The following is a 19,608-nucleotide window of genomic DNA, read 5'->3' on the forward strand; positions in this document are numbered from 1 at the left end:
CTCCCACCTGAAACAATGAACAAAAACAAGCCTTTAGAGAAGTAACCATAGCCAGGATGTGTTTTAGTATGTCTGTAGGCAAGGCAAATTCATGTTACACAAGCTAACATCAGTCCATAATTTTGTAAAGTGTATGGTGGAAATAAAAACATACTTTTTTTTTTTTAAAATTGAAATACAATTTAAAGGGACAAAACTAATTGTTAGAAATATAAAGAATATTGTATACATTGATGCAAAGCTTTTTGTTGGCTCTGTTTGACGTGTTTACATTGTCTATTATTTCCACTCTTTCCGAAAATGTGATAAAAAATAAATAAAAAATACCTCCCACCTGAAACAATGAACAAAAACGAGCCTTTAGAGAAGTAACCATAGCCAGGATGTGTTTTAGTATGTCTGTAGGCAAGGCAAGTCCATTATTTTGTAAAGTGTATGTATAAAAAAAAAACACCCTTTTTTTTTAATTTAAATTTGAATTAAAATTGAAAGGGACAAAACTAATAGTTAGAAAAGTAGACAATAATATAAAAAGTATTGTGTACATTGATGCTTACCTTTTGCTGACTCTGTTTGACGTGTTTACATTGTGTATTTCCACTCTTTATGAAAATATGATTAACAAAAAAAATTAAATCCCACCTGAAACATTGAATTGTATGAACAAAAACAAGCCTTTAGAGCAGTGGTCCCCAACCACCGGGCCGCGGCCCAGTATTGGGCCGTGGCACGATTGGTACCGGGCCGCAGAAGAATTTTTTATAGAAAAAAAAATAAAAAATAAATAAAAAATACATTTTCATGAAATCAACATAAAAAACACAATATACACTTACAAATAATGCACCAACCACAAAAAATTCCCCTTTTCATGGCAAAAACGTCCCTTTTTCATGACAAAGAAGAAAAAAAAAAAGGAAAAAAAAGGACATCCCCCCCACCCCCGGGCCGCGGGACAAATTATTAAGCGTTGACCGGTCCACGGATACAAAAATGTTGGGGACCACTACTTTAGAGAAGTAACCATAGCCAGGGTGTGCTTTAGTATGTCCGTAGGCAAGGCAAATTCATGTTACACAAGCTAAAATTAGTCCATCATTTTTTAAAGTGTGTGGATGAAATAAAAACACACCTATATGTTTTAATTTAAAATTCAATTAGAATTGAAAGGGACAAATCTAATAGTTAGAAAAGTAGACAATAATATAAAAAGTATTGTGTACATTGATGCTTACCTTTTGCGAGGCTCTGTTTGACGTGTTTACATCGTCTATTTACACTCTTTCTGAAAATATGATTAAAACCAAAATTAAATCCCACCTGAAACATTGAATTGTATGAACAAAAACGAGCCTTTAGAGAAGTAACCATAGCCAGGATGTGTTTTAGTATGTCCGTAGTGAGCATCTTCCCCTCTGGGTCCATAAAACACGGCTAATAAACAAGCTAATTAGTCTGCACACGCTCATATAATCCGCCTTAACCTTTAACCGAGTCATCTCATTAGAGTTTAATTGTTGTTACTATTACGCCGACACGCAGTCTTCCACGCACAAAATGCATCGAGAAGCACAGGAAAACCTCGAAAATGTTTTAGGAAAAACCGGGGATTAAGCCGGCAAACAAGACGCCTTCTTCAAGTCCACCATACTTTGTCCCTGAAAATGTGTCAAGTGTTTTATTCTGCAAAAGGAGGCGGCGTGCGCGATACGATGTAATTTCCGTGGTCTGGCGTTGGCTCCCTTTTGTGATGACAAAATGCTCCGCCAGCACATTTGATTTATCAGATCCACGGGCAGCTGATAGGAGCCGTGCTTAGTCGAGCAGAATAATTCCAAGTTGTCAGGAGGAGGCGAAGGAGACGCGCTTGCTGACAAATTAGAGGAGCGAGCCACGCGCGTCTTGTTTGTCCACGTCCTCCTCTCAAGAAGCATGTGTCAAGGTTAATGGGGACTTTCTGAGAAAATAATCCAAAAACCTCCATCGTCATTTTATATACACGCTGTAAGTGCATAAGTAACGTAAAAACATTCATAATAATATGTCTTATTCACATATTTGGATTATTTTAAGCATTAATTTCACAAAAACATCAAGGCGTTCCCTTTCCCTTCAACAACAACAACAACACTACTAATCATGGCAGACTTGATGAGGGACAACACAGACCAAATATTTATATACAAACCCCGTTTCCATATGAGTTGGGAAATTGTGTTAGATGTAAATATAAACAGAATACAATGATTTGCAAATCCTTTTCAAGCCATATTCAGTTGAATATGCTACAAAGACAACATATTTGATGTTCAAACTCATAAACTTTATTATTTAGAACTTCATGGCTGCAACATGTGCCAAAGTAGTTGGGAAAGGGCATGTTCACCACTGTGTTACATCACCTTTTCTTTTAACAACACTCAATAAACGTTTGGGAACTGAGGAAACTAATTGTTGAAGCTTTGAAAGTGGAATTATTGTTTGTCCACGTCCTCCTCTCAAGAAGCATGTGTCAAGGTTAATGGGGACTTTCTGGGAAAATAATCCAAAAAACCTCCATCGTCATTTTCTATACACGCTGTAAGTGCATAAGTAACGTAAAAACATTCATAATAATATGTCTTATTCACATATTTGGATTATTTTAAGCATTAATTTCACAAAAACATCAAGGCGTTCCCTTTCCCTTCAACAACAACAACAACACTACTAATCATGGCAGACTTGATGAGGGACAACACAGACCAAATATTTATATACAAACCCCGTTTCCATATGAGTTGGGAAATTGTGTTAGATGTAAATATAAACAGAATACAATGATTTGCAAATCCTTTTCAAGCCATATTCAGTTGAATATGCTACAAAGACAACATATTTGATGTTCAAACTCATAAACTTTATTATTTAGAACTTCATGGCTGCAACATGTGCCAAAGTAGTTGGGAAAGGGCATGTTCACCACTGTGTTACATCACCTTTTCTTTTAACAACACTCAATAAACGTTTGGGAACTGAGGAAACTAATTGTTGAAGCTTTGAAAGTGGAATTATTGTTTGTCCACGTCCTCCTCTCAAGAAGCATGTGTCAAGGTTAATGGGGACTTTCTGGGAAAATAATCCAAAAAACCTCCATCGTCATTTTCTATACACGCTGTAAGTGCATAAGTAACGTAAAAACATTCATAATAATATGTCTTATTCACATATTTGGATTATTTTAAGCATTAATTTCACAAAAACATCAAGGCGTTCCTTTTCCCTTCAACAACAACAACAACACTACTAATCATGGCAGACTTGATGAGGGACAACAAAGACCAAATATTTAAGTACAAACCCTGTTTCCATATGAGTTGGGAAATTGTGTTAGATGTAAATATAAACAGAATACAATGATTTGCAAATCCTTTTCAACCCATTTTCAGTTGAATATGCTACAAAGACAACATATTTGATGTTCAAACTCATAAACTTTATTATTTAGAACTTCATGGCTGCAACATGTGCCAAAGTAGTTGGGAAAGGGCATGTTCACCACTGTGTTACATCACCTTTTCTTTTAACAACACTCAATAAACGTTTGGGAACTGAGGAAACTAATTGTTGAAGCTTTGAAAGTGGAATTATTGTTTGTCCACGTCCTCCTCTCAAGAAGCATGTGTCAAGGTTAATGGGGACTTTCTGGGAAAATAATCCAAAAACCTCCATTGTCATTTTATATACACGCTTTAAGTGCATAAGTAACGTAAAAACATTCATAATAATATGTCTTATTCACATATTTGGATTATTTTAAGCATTAATTTCACAAAAACATCAAGGCGTTCCCTTTCCCTTCAACAACAACAACGACACTACTAATCATGGCAGACTTGATGAGGGACAACAAAGACCAAATATTTATATACAAACCCCGTTTCCATATGAGTTGGGAAATTGTGTTAGATGTAAATATAAACAGAATACAATGATTTGCAAATCCTTTTCAAGCCATATTCAGTTGAATATGCTACAAAGACAACATATTTGATGTTCAAACTCATAAACTTTATTATTTAGAACTTCATGGCTGCAACACGTGCCAAAGTAGTTGGGAAAGGGCATGTTCACCACTGTGTTACATCACCTTTTCTTTTAAAAACACTCAATAAACGTTTGGGAACTGAGGAAACTAATTGTTGAAGCTTTGAAAGTGGAATTCTTTCCCATTCTTGTTTTATGTAGAGCTTCAGTCCTGGGACTCCACTGTCGTATTCTACGCTTCATAATGCGCCACACATTTTCCATGGGAGACAGGTCTGGACTGCAGGCGGGCCAGGAAAGTACCCGCACTCTTTTTTTTTACAAAACCACGCCATTGTAACACGTGCAGAATTTGGCTTGGCATTGTCTTGCTGAAATAAGCAGGGGCGTCCATGAAAAAGATGGCGCTTAGATGACAACATATGTTGTTCCAAAACCTGTGTGTACCTTTCAGCATTAATGGTGCCTTCACAGATGTGTAAGTTACCCATGCCTTGGGCACTAATGCACCCCCATACCATCACACATGCTGGCTTTTCAACTTGGCGTCGATAACAGTCTGGATGGTTCACTTCCCCTTTGGTCCGGATGACACATCCATCCATCCATCCATTTTCTACCGTTTATTCCCTTTCAGGGTCGCGGGGGGCCCTGGCGCCTATCTCAGCTAAAAACGGGCGGAAGGCGGGGTACACCCTGGACAAGTCGCCACCTCATCGCAGGGCCAACACAGATAGACAGACAACATTCACACTCACATTCACACACTAGGGACCATTTAGTGTTGCCAATCAACCTATCCCCAGGTGCATGTCTTTGGAGGTGGGAGGGGCCTATCCCCAGGTGCATGTCTTTGGAGGTGGGAGGGGCCTATCCCCAGGTGCATGTCTTTAGAGGTGGGAGGGGCCTATCCCCAGGTGCATGTCTTTGGAGGTGGGAGGAAGCCGGAGTACCCGGAGGGAACCCACGCATTCACGGGGAGAACATGCAAACTCCACACAGAAAGATCCCGAGCCTGGATTTGAACCCAGGACTGCAGCACCTTCGTATTGTGAGACAGACGCACTAACCCCTCTGCCACCGTGAAACACAATTGTCGAATATTTCCAAAAACAATTTGAAATGTGGACTCGTCAGACCACAGAACACTTTTCCACTTTGCATCAGTCCATCTTAGATGATCTCGGGCCCAGAGAAACCGGCGGCGTTTCTGGATGTTGTTGATAAATGGCTTTCGCTTTGCATAGTAGAGCTTTAACTTGCACTTACAGATGTAGCGACAAACTGTATTTAGTGACAGTGGTTTTCTGAAGTGTTCCTGAGCCCATGTGGTGATATCTTTTAGATATTGATGTGGGTTTTTGATACAGTGCCGTCTGAGGGATGGAAGGTCACGGACATTCAATGTTGGTTTCCGGCCATGCCGCTTACGTGGAGTGATTTCTCCACATTCTCTGAACCTTTTGATGATATTATGGAGCGTAGATGTTGAAATCCCTAAATTTCTTGCAATTGCACTTTGAGAAAGGTTGTTCTTAAACTGTTGGACTATTTGCTCACGCAGTTGTGGACAAAGGGGTGTACCTCGCCCCATCCTTTCTTGTGAAAGACTGAGCATTTTTTTGGAAAGCTGTTTTTATACTCAATCATGGCACCCACCTGTTCCCAATTAGCCTGCACACCTGTGGGATGTTCCAAATAAGTGTTTGATGAGCATTCCTCAAATTTATCAGTATTTATTGCCATCTTTCCTAACTTCTTTGTCACGTGTTGCTGGCATCAAATTCTAAAGTTAATGATTATTTGCAACAAATATTCTGTGTATAGCAGGTGGAGTTTTAGGGGTTTTGGTATCTTAGGTTCTCCGTGGTCGTGTCTGCACGTTCTTGTCAGTGATGAATGTGTGAAATATCAGAAACCCAGGTGTCCTTGAACTTCAAGGTCCAAGGTCCATGAGCTGGCCAGGATAGAATCCCGGTGAAGAATGTGTTGGGTATGACCTACATGTGTGTGTCCGGGCTCTTGATATACGACCAGCGCCATGTTTCCAATGTCGCCACAAGGACTGGATTCCTTTTCAACACACTCCGTTTTTTTTACTCTCCGGTTGCATAAGGAGGATTTTAATTTTCTATAAAAAAAAACTGCAACACCCTTCAGGGACAAAGGCATCACTGCATCTACTAAAATATTATGTAAATACAAGAACATGTTCGGAGCATCACGGAGGATTAATTGGATTTGTCCGCTCCTGAGCCGCCCTTTAGAATATACTTTGGCGTAAATTTTGCTCCACAGTGACTTTTATGACCCTTTTTTTTTTTTTTTTAAGTCCGTCTGCAAGATATTACATCCTGGAGGCGGTCCCAGGAGGCGTTCCCAGATGCTAACATGCTATTTAGGCTAGCTGTATGTGCATATTGCATCATCACGCATGGTTTGTAGGCTGTAGGGCGCTTATTTCATTTCCTTTACTTAAGTGGATTTAATTTACAGAACTCAAAAACCAGTGAAGTTGTCACGTTGTGTTCATTTGGAAATAAAAAGACAATAAAATGATTTGCAAATCCTTTTCAACTTAAATTTCAATTGAATTGACTGCAAAGAAGTGAAGGGAATTATATTTATATAGCGCTTTTCTCGAGTGACTCAAAGCGCTTTACATAGTGAAACCCAATATCTAAGTTACATTTAAACCAGTGTGGGTGGCGCTGGGAGCAGGTGGGTAAAGTGTCTTGCCCAAGGACACAACGGCAGTGACTAGGATGGCGGAAGCGGGAATCGAACCTGCAACCCTCATGTTGCTGGCACGGCCACTCTACCAACCGAGCTATGCCGCCCCAAAAAAACAAAAAACTCCCACTTGAAACATTGAATAGTATGAACAAAAACAAGACTTTAGAGAAGTAACCATAGCCAGGTTGTGTGTTTCAGTATGTCCGTAGGAAGCATCTTCCCCTACGGGTCCATAAAACACGGATAATAAACAGAAAAACCACGATGAGCGGGGCCAAATTAATGAGCTTCCTAACCAATCGAGCATCGGTGTAGGCTTGTTTCTCTCTTTGGAAGATAGTGGCGCCATATTGACATTAAATTGACAGAAGAAGAAGACAAAGGCGGGAGGCAAAATCATGTTACACAAGCTAAAATGAGTCCAACCATATTGTAAAGTGTATCAATGGAATAAAAACACATCTTTTATTATTCACAATTGAATTAAAATTGCAACGGACAAAACTAATATAACTTTGTTCAGTTAGAAAAGTAGCCAACAATATAAAAAGTATTGTATACAGTGATGGATACTGTCAGGTTCAAACACTGATGACATCTATTAAACAAGACAAGATGCAAATAATTATACAGAGACATAATTAAATTTGGCTCAATTTGAGGAGAGACGTCTGGGCTGTACTTCTGTACAGTCTCCACCATGCTCTGGCGAAAGATTGTAAGCCCCCCTTTTTTATTTGGACAACAGCTGTTTCTAAGGGATGGGGGCCATAAACAGCCACCACCTTTGATTAGAACAGTTAAAAAACAAAAACAACTCCCACCTGAAACATTGAAATGTATGAACAAAAACGAGCCTTTAGAGAAGTAACCATAGCCGGGGTGTGTGTTTCAGTTTGTCCGTAGGGAGCATCTTCCCCTACGGGTCCATAAAACAGGGATAATAAAAAGATAAACCGTGATAAACGGGGCCAAATTAATTAGCTTCCTAGTCAATCGAGCATCAGTGTAGGCTTGTTTCTCTCTTTGGAAGATAGTGGCGCCATATTGACATTAAATTGACAGAAGAAGAAGACAAAGGCGGGAGGCAAAATCATGTTACACAAGCTAAAATGAGTCCAACCATTTTGTAAAGTGTATCAATGGAATAAAAACACATCTTTTATTATTCACAATTGAATTAAAATTGCAACGGACAAAACTAATATAACTTTGTTCAGTTAGAAAAGTAGCCAACAATATAAAAAGTATTGTATACAGTGATGGATACTGTCAGGTTCAAACACTGATGACATCTATTAAACAAGACAAGAAGCAAATAATTATACAGAGACATAATTAAATTTGGCTCAATTTGAGGAGAGACGTCTGGGCTGTACTCCTGTACAGTCTCCACCATGCTCTGGCGAAAGATTGTAAGCCCCCTTTTTTATTTGGACTTTCCCTGTTTCTAAGGGATGGGGGCCATAAACAGCCACCTCCTTTTATTAGAACAGTTAAAAAAAACAACAACTTCCACCTGAAACATTGAAATGTATGAACAAAAACGAGCCTTTAGAGAAGTAACCATAACCGGGGTGTGTGTTTCAGTTTGTCCGTAGGGAGCATCTTCCCCTACGGGTCCATAAAATAGGGATAATAAAAAGATAAACCGTGATAAACGGGGCCAAATTAATTAGCTTCCTAGTCAATCGAGCATCGGTGAAGGTTTGTTTCTCTCTTTGGAAGATAGTGGCGCCATATTGACATTAAATTGACAGAAGAAGAAGACAAAGGCGGGAGGCAAAATCATGTTACACAAGCTAAAATGAGTCCAACCATTTTGTAAAGTGTATCAATGGAATAAAAACACATCTTTTATTCTTCACAATTGAATTAAAATTGCAACGGACAAAACTAATATAACTTTGTTCAGTTAGAAAAGTAGCCAACAATATAAAAAGTATTGTATACAGTGATGGATACTGTCAGGTTCAAACACTGATGACATCTATTAAACAAGACAATAAGCAAATAATTATACAGAGACATAATTAAATTTGGCTCAATTTGAGGAGAGACATGTGGGCTGTACTCCTGTACAGTCTCCACCATGCTCTGGCGAAAGATTGTAAGCCCCCCTTTTTTATTTGGACTTTCCCTGTTTCTAAGGGATGGGGGCCATAAACAGCCACCACCTTTGATTAGAACAGTTACAAAAAAACAAACTCCCACCTGAAACATTGAAATGTATGAACAAAAACGAGCCTTTAGAGAAGTAACCATAGCCGGGGTGTGTGTTTCAGTTTGTCCGTAGGGAGCATCTTCCCCTACGGGTCCATAAAACAGGGATAATAAAAAGATAAACCGTGATAAACGGGGCCAAATTAATTAGCTTCCTAGTCAATCGAGCATCAGTGTAGGCTTGTTTCTCTCTTTGGAAGATAGTGGCGCCATATTGACATTAAATTGACAGAAGAAGAAGACAAAGGCGGGAGGCAAAATCATGTTACACAAGCTAAAATGAGTCCAACCATTTTGTAAAGTGTATCAATGGAATAAAAACACATCTTTTATTATTCACAATTGAATTAAAATTGCAACGGACAAAACTAATATAACTTTGTTCAGTTAGAAAAGTAGCCAACAATATAAAAAGTATTGTATACAGTGATGGATACTGTCAGGTTCAAACACTGATGACATCTATTAAACAAGACAAGAAGCAAATAATTATACAGAGACATAATTAAATTTGGCTCAATTTGAGGAGAGACGTCTGGGCTGTACTCCTGTACAGTCTCCACCATGCTCTGGCGAAAGATTGTAAGCCCCCTTTTTTATTTGGACTTTCCCTGTTTCTAAGGGATGGGGGCCATAAACAGCCACCTCCTTTTATTAGAACAGTTAAAAAAAACAACAACTTCCACCTGAAACATTGAAATGTATGAACAAAAACGAGCCTTTAGAGAAGTAACCATAACCGGGGTGTGTGTTTCAGTTTGTCCGTAGGGAGCATCTTCCCCTACGGGTCCATAAAATAGGGATAATAAAAAGATAAACCGTGATAAACGGGGCCAAATTAATTAGCTTCCTAGTCAATCGAGCATCGGTGAAGGTTTGTTTCTCTCTTTGGAAGATAGTGGCGCCATATTGACATTAAATTGACAGAAGAAGAAGACAAAGGCGGGAGGCAAAATCATGTTACACAAGCTAAAATGAGTCCAACCATTTTGTAAAGTGTATCAATGGAATAAAAACACATCTTTTATTCTTCACAATTGAATTAAAATTGCAACGGACAAAACTAATATAACTTTGTTCAGTTAGAAAAGTAGCCAACAATATAAAAAGTATTGTATACAGTGATGGATACTGTCAGGTTCAAACACTGATGACATCTATTAAACAAGACAATAAGCAAATAATTATACAGAGACATAATTAAATTTGGCTCAATTTGAGGAGAGACATGTGGGCTGTACTCCTGTACAGTCTCCACCATGCTCTGGCGAAAGATTGTAAGCCCCCCTTTTTTATTTGGACTTTCCCTGTTTCTAAGGGATGGGGGCCATAAACAGCCACCACCTTTGATTAGAACAGTTACAAAAAAACAAACTCCCACCTGAAACATTGAAATGTATGAACAAAAACGAGCCTTTAGAGAAGTAACCATAGCCGGGGTGTGTGTTTCAGTTTGTCGATAGGGAGCATCTTCCCCTACAGGTCCAGAAAATAGGCATAATAAAAAGATAAAACATGATGAACGGGGCCAAATTAATTAGCTTCCTAATCAATCGAGCATCGGTGAAGGTTTGTTTCTCTCTTTGGAAGATAGTGGCGGCATATTGACATTAAAGTGACAGAAGAAGAAGACAAGGGCGGGAGGCAAAATCATGTTACACAAGCTAAAATGAGTCCAACCATTTTGTAAGTGTATAAATAGAATAAAAATACACGTTTTTATTAGTCACAAGTGAATTCAAATTGAAACGGACGAAACTAATATAACATTGTGTAATGACTGCCGGGTTTGTCCCTCCGTGGATGCGTCAACAAGAACACAGCAATGGTAAGTTTAAACGATTTATTAAACTTAACAAAAGCAGGCTACGAACAAAAATACTGGAGCTAACAGACAAAATAAACTAAGGGCGCTAGCATAAAAGCTAGGAATAGAAAACAGAAAAACTAAGACTGGCACTAAGGCACACAAAAAGGAAAAACAATTCATTAGCATGAGAGCTGGAATAAAACAAAGGCTAAGCGTGGAAAGCTAGCCAGAATATACGTGAAGTCAGTCGATACTGTTGCTCAAAGACAAATGTTGAACCCAGACTGAAGAAAGAAAAGAGGAAGGCTTATATCGGGAGTAATCAAGGAGAAGCAGGTGTGTGTAGAAAACGAGGAGCAGGTGAAATCAATGTGTAACCATGGTGACTGACTAAACAGGAAGTAAGCTGGTCAGACGGAGAATTATTGGAACAATAAACAATATGTGAAGATCCGAGTAACGGATCGCAAAACATTGTTCGGTTAGAAAAGTAGACAACAATATACAAGTATAGTAAACATCGATGGATACCTTTTGCCGGCTCTGTTTACGTTGTCTATTTCCACTCTTGCTGAAAATGCGATTCCACCTAAAACAGGGGTGCCCATTACGTCGATCGCGAGCTACCAGTCGACCGCGGGGGGTGTGTCAGTCGATCTCCAGCCAGGCTTTTAAAAAAAATAGACCTAAAAATGAGTGCTCATCAATCTTCACCAAGACGTCACTTAAATGACATTCACGGTACCGGAGGGTCTTGTGAGATGACGCTGGCTGCTGCAAGATCATTATTATGAAAATATGACCGAGAGGAAGGCGAGAAACACTTTTTATTTCAACAGACTCTCGTGCCGTACCTTCCGTCAAAACTCTAAAGGCAGACTGCACATTTCCTATCTTCACAATAAAAGCCCTGCTTCATGCTGCCTGCGCTAACTAAATACAGAGTCTCGGAAAACTGGCGTGCACAAGCGATCCCTCAGAAAGCTGGCGTGCACATCACTTGTGCACGCCAGCTTTCCGAGACTCTTATTTTGTTAGCCCAGGCAGCATGAAGCAGGGCTTTTATTGTGAAGATAGGAAATGTGCAGTCGGCCTTTAGAGTTTTGACGGCACGAAAGTCTGTTGAAATAAAAAGTGTTTCTCGCCTTCCTCTCTGTCATGTTTTCATAATAATGAACTGGCAGCAGCCAGCGTCATCTCACAAGACCCTCGGGTGCCGTGAATGTCAATCAAGCAAGCTACCGAATTTGCCGCCAATGTTTTTCTTGTAAAGTGTATGGAAGCTGGATGAATTAGATGCCAAAAACCAACCACTTTCATGTGGTATTGTACAGAAAGGACAACTTTTTTTCTCCTCCATTTGAAAATGTGGGCGTTATCATCATTACTGTCTGATTCCAATCAATGCAAGTCATCAGAATCAGGTAATACACCAACTTATATTCTTGTCTTTGTGAAAGAAAGACATCTATATGTGTTACACATGCTTGTATTATCATTAAACACATTTAACTTGTTGACAAAAATGTCTCTTTCATAAATAAATAAATATAAATGATATATATAAATGAGGTAGATCCCCTCGAGTTGGTCAATTGAAAAGTAGCTCGCCTGCAGAAAAAGTGTGGGCACCCCTGACCTAAAACATTGAAATGTCTGAACAAAAACGAGCCCTCAGAGAAGTAACCATAGCCGACTTCAGTGGTTTCCACTTAAGAAAGAAGATCATGTAAGTTACTGTCCAAACACTGTCAGGAATTTGAGTGGTGGGCGGCCTTATTGAGTGGGTGGGAGGACAGAAAACCATCCCAAATTTTGACAACTCAATCAACCGAGTGCAGTAACAGATGCTTCTCTTTTCGGAATTCTTTTCCAGAACAAGTCTTCCCCTTATCTGTCAAAGACGTCCAAAGTGTGGTTTCTAGTGGACACATGCCATCATGTTCATAGATGAAGTGCCACAAAGTGCTGGAGTTTGTCAACCTGAACGCTCGCCATAATAGTCGTTGCAAAGCAGCACAGAAGAGTGATAGTCCCTGGAGTTGGACCCGCATTAGAGATGGGAAACCGGACTACTGCCAGACCACCTGGGGTTTCGAGTATGAAGCCCGCTTACGGACTTTTTTTGTGGTAAAGCTGAGATGTAACGAGTGAAATGACTGTGGCCTCACGCCAATTTAATGATTCTCGAATGGAGTTTATAAGATGATACAAAAAAGGATAGGAAGATGATTCTGTTCTTTTCTTTTTCTCCTATGTCCCACTCTCCCTTGTGGAGGGGGTCCGGTCCGATCCGGTGGCCATGTACTGCTTGCCTGTGTATCGGCTGGGGACATCTCTGCGCTGCTGATCCGCCTCCGCTTGGGATGGTTTCCTGCTGGCTCCGCTGTGAACGGGACTCTCGCTGCTGTGTTGGATCCGCTTTGGACTGGACTCTTGCGACTGTGTTGGATCCATTATGGATTGAACTTTCACAGTATCATGTTAGACCCGCTCGACATCCATTGCTTTCCTCCTCTCCAAGGTTCTCATAGTCATCATTGTCACCGACGTCCCACTGGGTGTGAGTTTTCCTTGCCCTTATGTGGGCCTACCGAGGATGTCGTAGTGGTTTGTGCAGCCCTTTGAGACACTAGTGATTTAGGGCTATATAAGTAAACATTGATTGATTGATTGATGATGCTAATGAGAGCCATCAATGTTGCCTTCAAAGTCCTGAAAGACAATATTCCAACTTATACCGTGTTTCAGGGGTCGGGAACCTTTTTGGCTGAGAGAGCCAAAAAGCCAAATATTTTAAAATATATTTCCGTAAAAGCCATATAATATTATTATTAACCCTGAACACAACTAAACACGTGCATTTTTAAGTAAGACCAACATTTCTAGAGTATCTCTTATTCTTTGTAGTAACATTGTTATTCTGAAGCTAACTGTGGAGGGGGCGTGGCCTGCAGGCCTGCCTCGAAAAGGGATGTGCCAGGACCGGCTTCGAAATCAGCGACAGTTGCGTAGACGGCCCACCTGGGCCTTGTTATCTAATCACCTGTCGCTCTGTTATAAGCAGCAGCCAGGAGGAGAGACGGGGTTGGGGCTGGAAATACAATTGCTGGAAAGCAACTGAGAGACTTAATGAAGAATAAAACAATATTGTAATCCTGAAACAGGCTCTCATGTCGGTGCTTGGTGGTCCGAAGAACTCCCAGGAGGGCAAGCCCCACACTAACCAATAATAAATAAATATATTCTTACCATTAACGCAACTTTTTGAACAGGTGCGGTAGAAAACGGATGGATTAAAAATGCATGAGAATGTTTTATATTTTTAACATTATTTTTAACACTGTGATTACAAGTGGAATTATTCATTACTTATCGTTTTAAGCAACGTCAGCTCAGATTTATCCGAGAGCCAGATGCAGTCATCAAAAGAGCCACATCTGGCTCTAGAGCCGTAGGTTCCCTACCCCTGCCATATTTCCTTGAATTGCCGCCGGGTATATAGTATGTACCTGCCTAGAATTACCGCCGGGTCAAACTCGTTTCGCAAAATATTATTTTTATTAGCGCATGTCTAGAATTTCCGCAGGGTCAAACTCGTCACGTCACGAGTGACACTTCACCTGTCATCATTTTCAAAATGGAGGAGGCTGATTCCAATCATTTAAAATCGCATAAAGGGAAGAAGATTAAGAGCTATTCAGTAGGATTTAAGGTCCAAGCTATTGAATATGCTAAAAAAAACAGCAAGCAGCTATGTTTTATTAATATACCGTAGCTGCGTGTGTCAAATATGAGTCATTAAATGACTCCCGCCTCCTGGTGGTAGAGGGCGCTAGTGATCCTTCTTGCGACTACTCGGCTGTAGAAGAAGTGACAACAAGCAGCAAGAGTGAGCAGCGATCCTTTATTTTTTCCTCTCGCTTGCACTTTTAACATGGAGGATTACATATCTAAAATAAAACAGTTTTCTTAACTGGACTTTCAATCGAAACAGGAGGTAGTAAAGGAAGATCTTTTAAACCTGAAGAAAGATAAGGAAGACTTCTATAAACAAGTTATTGCTGCTTTTGATCAGAAGGAGCTGTGCATGGACTTCATTTATAAGTAAAGGTAAGACCATAATAATGTTTTTTTTTATTAAATGTGCTTTTCATGACGGTATCCTTACATCACACTCAAATTTATAAGCGCAGGCCTAAATTTACCACATGCCTTTGGTAAGCGCCGGAGTGAGAAGAGGTTTTAAATTAATTAGCGCCCCGGCGGCAGTTAAAGGAAATACGGTATATCAGCAAAACGCTGCCAAGCCATGTGTTACAACAGCGTGGCTTCATAGTAAAAGAGTGCAGGTACTAGACTGGCCTGCCTGTAGTCCAGACCTGTCTCCCATTAAAATGTGTGAAGGCTAAAATATGAGGCAGGAGACTGTTGAACAACTTCAAGCAAGAATGGGAAAGAATGGGCGGTATAGCTCGGTTGGTAGAGTGGCCGTGCCAGCAACTTGGGGGTTGCAGGTTCGATTCCCACTTCCGCCATCCTTGTCACTGCCGTTGTGTCTTTGGGCAAGACACTTTACCCACCTGCTCCCAGTGCCACCCACACTGCTTTAAATGTAACTTAGATATTGGGTTTCACTATGTAAAGCGCTTTGAGTCACTAGAGAAAAGCGCTATATAAATATAATTCACTTCAATTCCACTTCAAAAATGTGTTTCCTCAGTTCCCAAACCTTTACTGAGTGTTGTTAAAAGGAAAGGCCATGTAACACACTGGTAAAAATGTTTTTTTGCAATATGTTGCTGCCATAAATTCTAAGTTAATCATCCATCCATCCATTTCTACCGCTTATTCCCTTTCGGAGTCGCGGGGGGCGCTGGCGCCTATCTCAGCTACAATCGGGCGGAAGGCGGGGTACACCCTGGACAAGTTTATTTTGCAAAAAATTAAATACAATTTATAACCTTTTAGGTTCTACACGTACTTCACAAACCACACTGTCGTAGAAATAAAGCTGCTTTCAGACGGAGAAACGTTCCGTCACTTCACTCTAGGAAGGAAAGTGTCATCCTCCTCTTCACACAATCTCTCATGGCGTCTTCTCCGTGGCCTTCGCCCCCGGCCTGGGAGGAAGTGTCGCCCGACCACGGCGCCGTGTCATCCGGCCGACGTGATGATGGCGGTGCAAAGTACTTGTCCACGCACCTGGAACACGCCGCCCTCAGCTCGCCACCCCGACACCTGCTCCCACTCGCGCCGAGGACCGTTTCCACCGTTGTCGGAGGCGCCGCTCGAGGTGCGTGGGTTCGATGCCATGATTTAATTTATATCATTTAAAGTGGGAGCGACATTTCGTCTTGCACACGTCAATCTGTGAGTGCATTTTAAACTCTGCTTGTCATCCACGTTCACTATGCTAGACATCTTGTTCTCTTTTCAAAGTAAAAAACAACTGCTAGCAAGAGGCAGCTAACAATGCATCACCTATATAGCAGTATAGCTCGGTTGGTCGTGCCAGCAACTTGAGGGTTGCAGGTTCAATCCCCGCTTCTGCCATCCTAGTCACTGCTGTTGTGTCCTTGGGCAAGGCACTTTACCCACCTGCTCCCAGTGCCACCCACACTGCTTTAAATGTAACTTAGATATTGGGATTCACTATGTAAAGCGCTTTGAGTAACTAGAGAAAAGCGCTATATAAATATAATTCACTTCACTATAAAGCTCACTAAAAAAATCCAACATAAGTTTTATACACATGCTTTATGATAGCATGTAATATTGCAAATTCCAGACCCTAAGCCACTACTTCTTCCCCACGCTTTGAACCCTGCGGCTTATAAAAGTGTGTGGCTAATTAAAAAGTCAAAGTACCAATGATTGTCACACACACAGACTAGGTGTGGCAAAATTATTCCCTGCATTTGACCCATCACCCTTTATCACTCCTTGGGATGCGAGGGGAGCAGTGAGCATCAGCGGCGGCCGCGCCCGGGAATAATTTTATGGTGATTTAACCCCCAATTCCAACCTTTGATGCTGAGTGCCAAGCAGGGAGATAACGGGTCCCATTTTTAAAGTCTTCGGTTTGACTCGGCAGGGGTTTGAACTCAGGACCTTCCCATCTTAGGGCGGACTCTATAACCACGAGGCCACTGAGCAGATTTTCCTTCGAAAAAGCCATAATGAAAATAGTTTAAAAAAAAACAAGCAAAGACAAAGCCCACTAAAAACATCCAACAAAGTTTTATACACATGCTTTACGATAGTATGTCATATAGTGAAATCCAGACTTTAAACCACTGCTTTTTCCCTACGCTTTGAACCCTGCGGCTTATAAAACCGCGTGGCTAATTGTGGATTTTCCTTCGCTAAAGCAATAATGCAAATAGTTAAAAAAAAACAAGCAAAGATACTGAATAAGTGTGTTATTGTTTGTGCTATTGCGCCATCTCTTGGACGACTTTAATCACTGCGGGTGCTGCATTACCCTCCTGTTTAGACAGAGATTTCAACCGAGAGTACCACTGCCGTTCCGTCTTTGAGCCGTCCATCGCGTTTCTACTCGTGTGGATTCTTCATTCGTCCATCTAAGAAACATTTGTAGGTTTTACAATACAACTAAAACAATTCGCTGGGCCTAACAAAGCCCACTAAAAACAACCAACAAAAGTTGTATATACATGCTTTATGATAGCATGTAATAATGTGAATTCTAGACTCTAAACCACTGCTTTTTCCCTACGCTTTGAACCCTGCGGCTTATAAAACCGCGTGGCTAATTGTGGATTTTCCTTCGCTAAAGCAATAATGCAAATAGTTTAAAAAAAACAAGCAAATATACTGAATAGGTGTGTTATTGTTTGTGCTATTGCGCCATCTGTTGGACGACTTTAATCACTGCGGGTGCTGCATTACCCTCCTGTTTAGACAGAGATTTCAACGAGAGTACCACTGCCGTTCTGTCTTTGAGCCGTCCATCGCGTTTCTACTCATGTGGATTCTTCATTCGTCCATCTAAGAAACATTTGTAGGTTTTACAATACAACTAAAACAATTCACTGGGCCTAACAAAGCCCACTAAAAACAACCAACAAAGGTTTTATATACATGCTTTATGATAGCATGTAATAATGTGAATTCTAGACTCTAAACCACTGCTTTTTCCCTACGCTTTGAACCCTGTGGCTTATAAAACTGCGTGGCCTATTATGGAATTTCCTTTGCTAAAGCAATAATGCACATAGCTTAAAAAAAACAAGCAAAGATACTGAACAGGTGTGTTATTGTTTGTCTTATTGCGCCATCTTTTGGAGGACTTTGCTCACTGTGGGTGCTGCATTACACTCCTGTTGAGACAGAGATTTCAACCGGGAGTACCACTGCCGTTCCGTCTTTGAGCCGTCCATCGCGTTTCTACTCATGTGGATTCTTCATTCGTCACTCTAAGAAACATTTGTAGGTTTTACAATACAACTAAAACAATTCGCCGGGCCCAAACTTTGCGACATAATTCCCATTACCTGCATTTTTAGCCGCCTCGTACAAACAGTTTTTTACTATTTAAAATGCACAGATTGTAGATGGTGGGTACAATAAAAAAAAAAATTGTAGTTTTCATTTAACTTCATGTTGGTTTCGGGCAGCAAACTCACAAAGAGGAAGGAGTTAGACTTTCAAAATAAAAGTGTGGTTGTTATGCAGTATTAATATTCCCAGTGAAGTCACCCTGGCTATTTTTTTGTTTTGTTTCCTTTTACGCCGTAACTAATGTGGACTTTTAATGAGCTGGAGACATGAGTGGAAGGCGCAGGCCTCCATCTGGGGCTGCTTTGCTGACGTGGTGGTAAGCAAAAACACCAGGAGGTGAATTAAGGGTAGGAGTAAATGACAGCAGGTTCTTCCTACTCCTTTTCCAACAGGTTTGGAATGACTAATTGGAATCATGTGACTTAACATGTTGTAATTGTCTGTATTTGGAGGTCATGTGTTGTCTTCATTATAACACTTTGAAGTCATTTTGATAGTAGGCAAACTTAGCTAATATAGACACTTACATCATGTGTTGTCTTCATTACAACACTTATATGAATTTTTTAAAGTTATTTTGATAGTAGGCTAATATAACTAATATAGACACTTACATCATGTGTTGCCTTCATTATAACACTTATATGAAACTTTTAAAGTAATGTTGATAGTCGGCCAATATAGCTAATATAGACACTTACGTCATGTGTTGTCTTCATTATAACATTTATACAAGACTTTTAAAGTAATTTCTATAGTAGGCTAATATAGCTAATATAGACACTTACATCATGTGTTGCCTTCATTATAACACTTATATAAGACTTTTAAAGTCATTTTGATAGTAGGCCAATAAAGCTAACATAGACACTTACATCATGTGTTGCCTTCATTATAACACTTATATACAACTTTTAAAGTCATTTTGACAGTAGGCTAATATAGACACTTATATCATGTGTTGCCTTTATTATAACACTTGTATAGAACTTTAAAAGTCATTTGATAGTAGGCTAATATAGACACTTATATCATGTGTTGCTTTTATTATAACACTTATATAAGACTTTTAAAGTCATTTTGATAGTAGGCTAATATAGACACTTACGTCATGTGTTGCCTTCATTATAACACTTATATAAGACTTTTAAAGTCCTGTTGATAGTAGGCTAATATAGACACTTACATCATGTGTTGTCTTCATTATAACACTTATTTAAGACTTTTGAAGTCATTTTGATAGTAGGCTAATAAAGACACTTATATCATGTGTTGCCTTTATTATA

Source organism: Nerophis ophidion, linkage group LG13 (genome assembly GCF_033978795.1).
Source record: "Nerophis ophidion isolate RoL-2023_Sa linkage group LG13, RoL_Noph_v1.0, whole genome shotgun sequence".
Taxonomy (NCBI): Eukaryota; Metazoa; Chordata; class Actinopteri; order Syngnathiformes; family Syngnathidae; genus Nerophis; species Nerophis ophidion.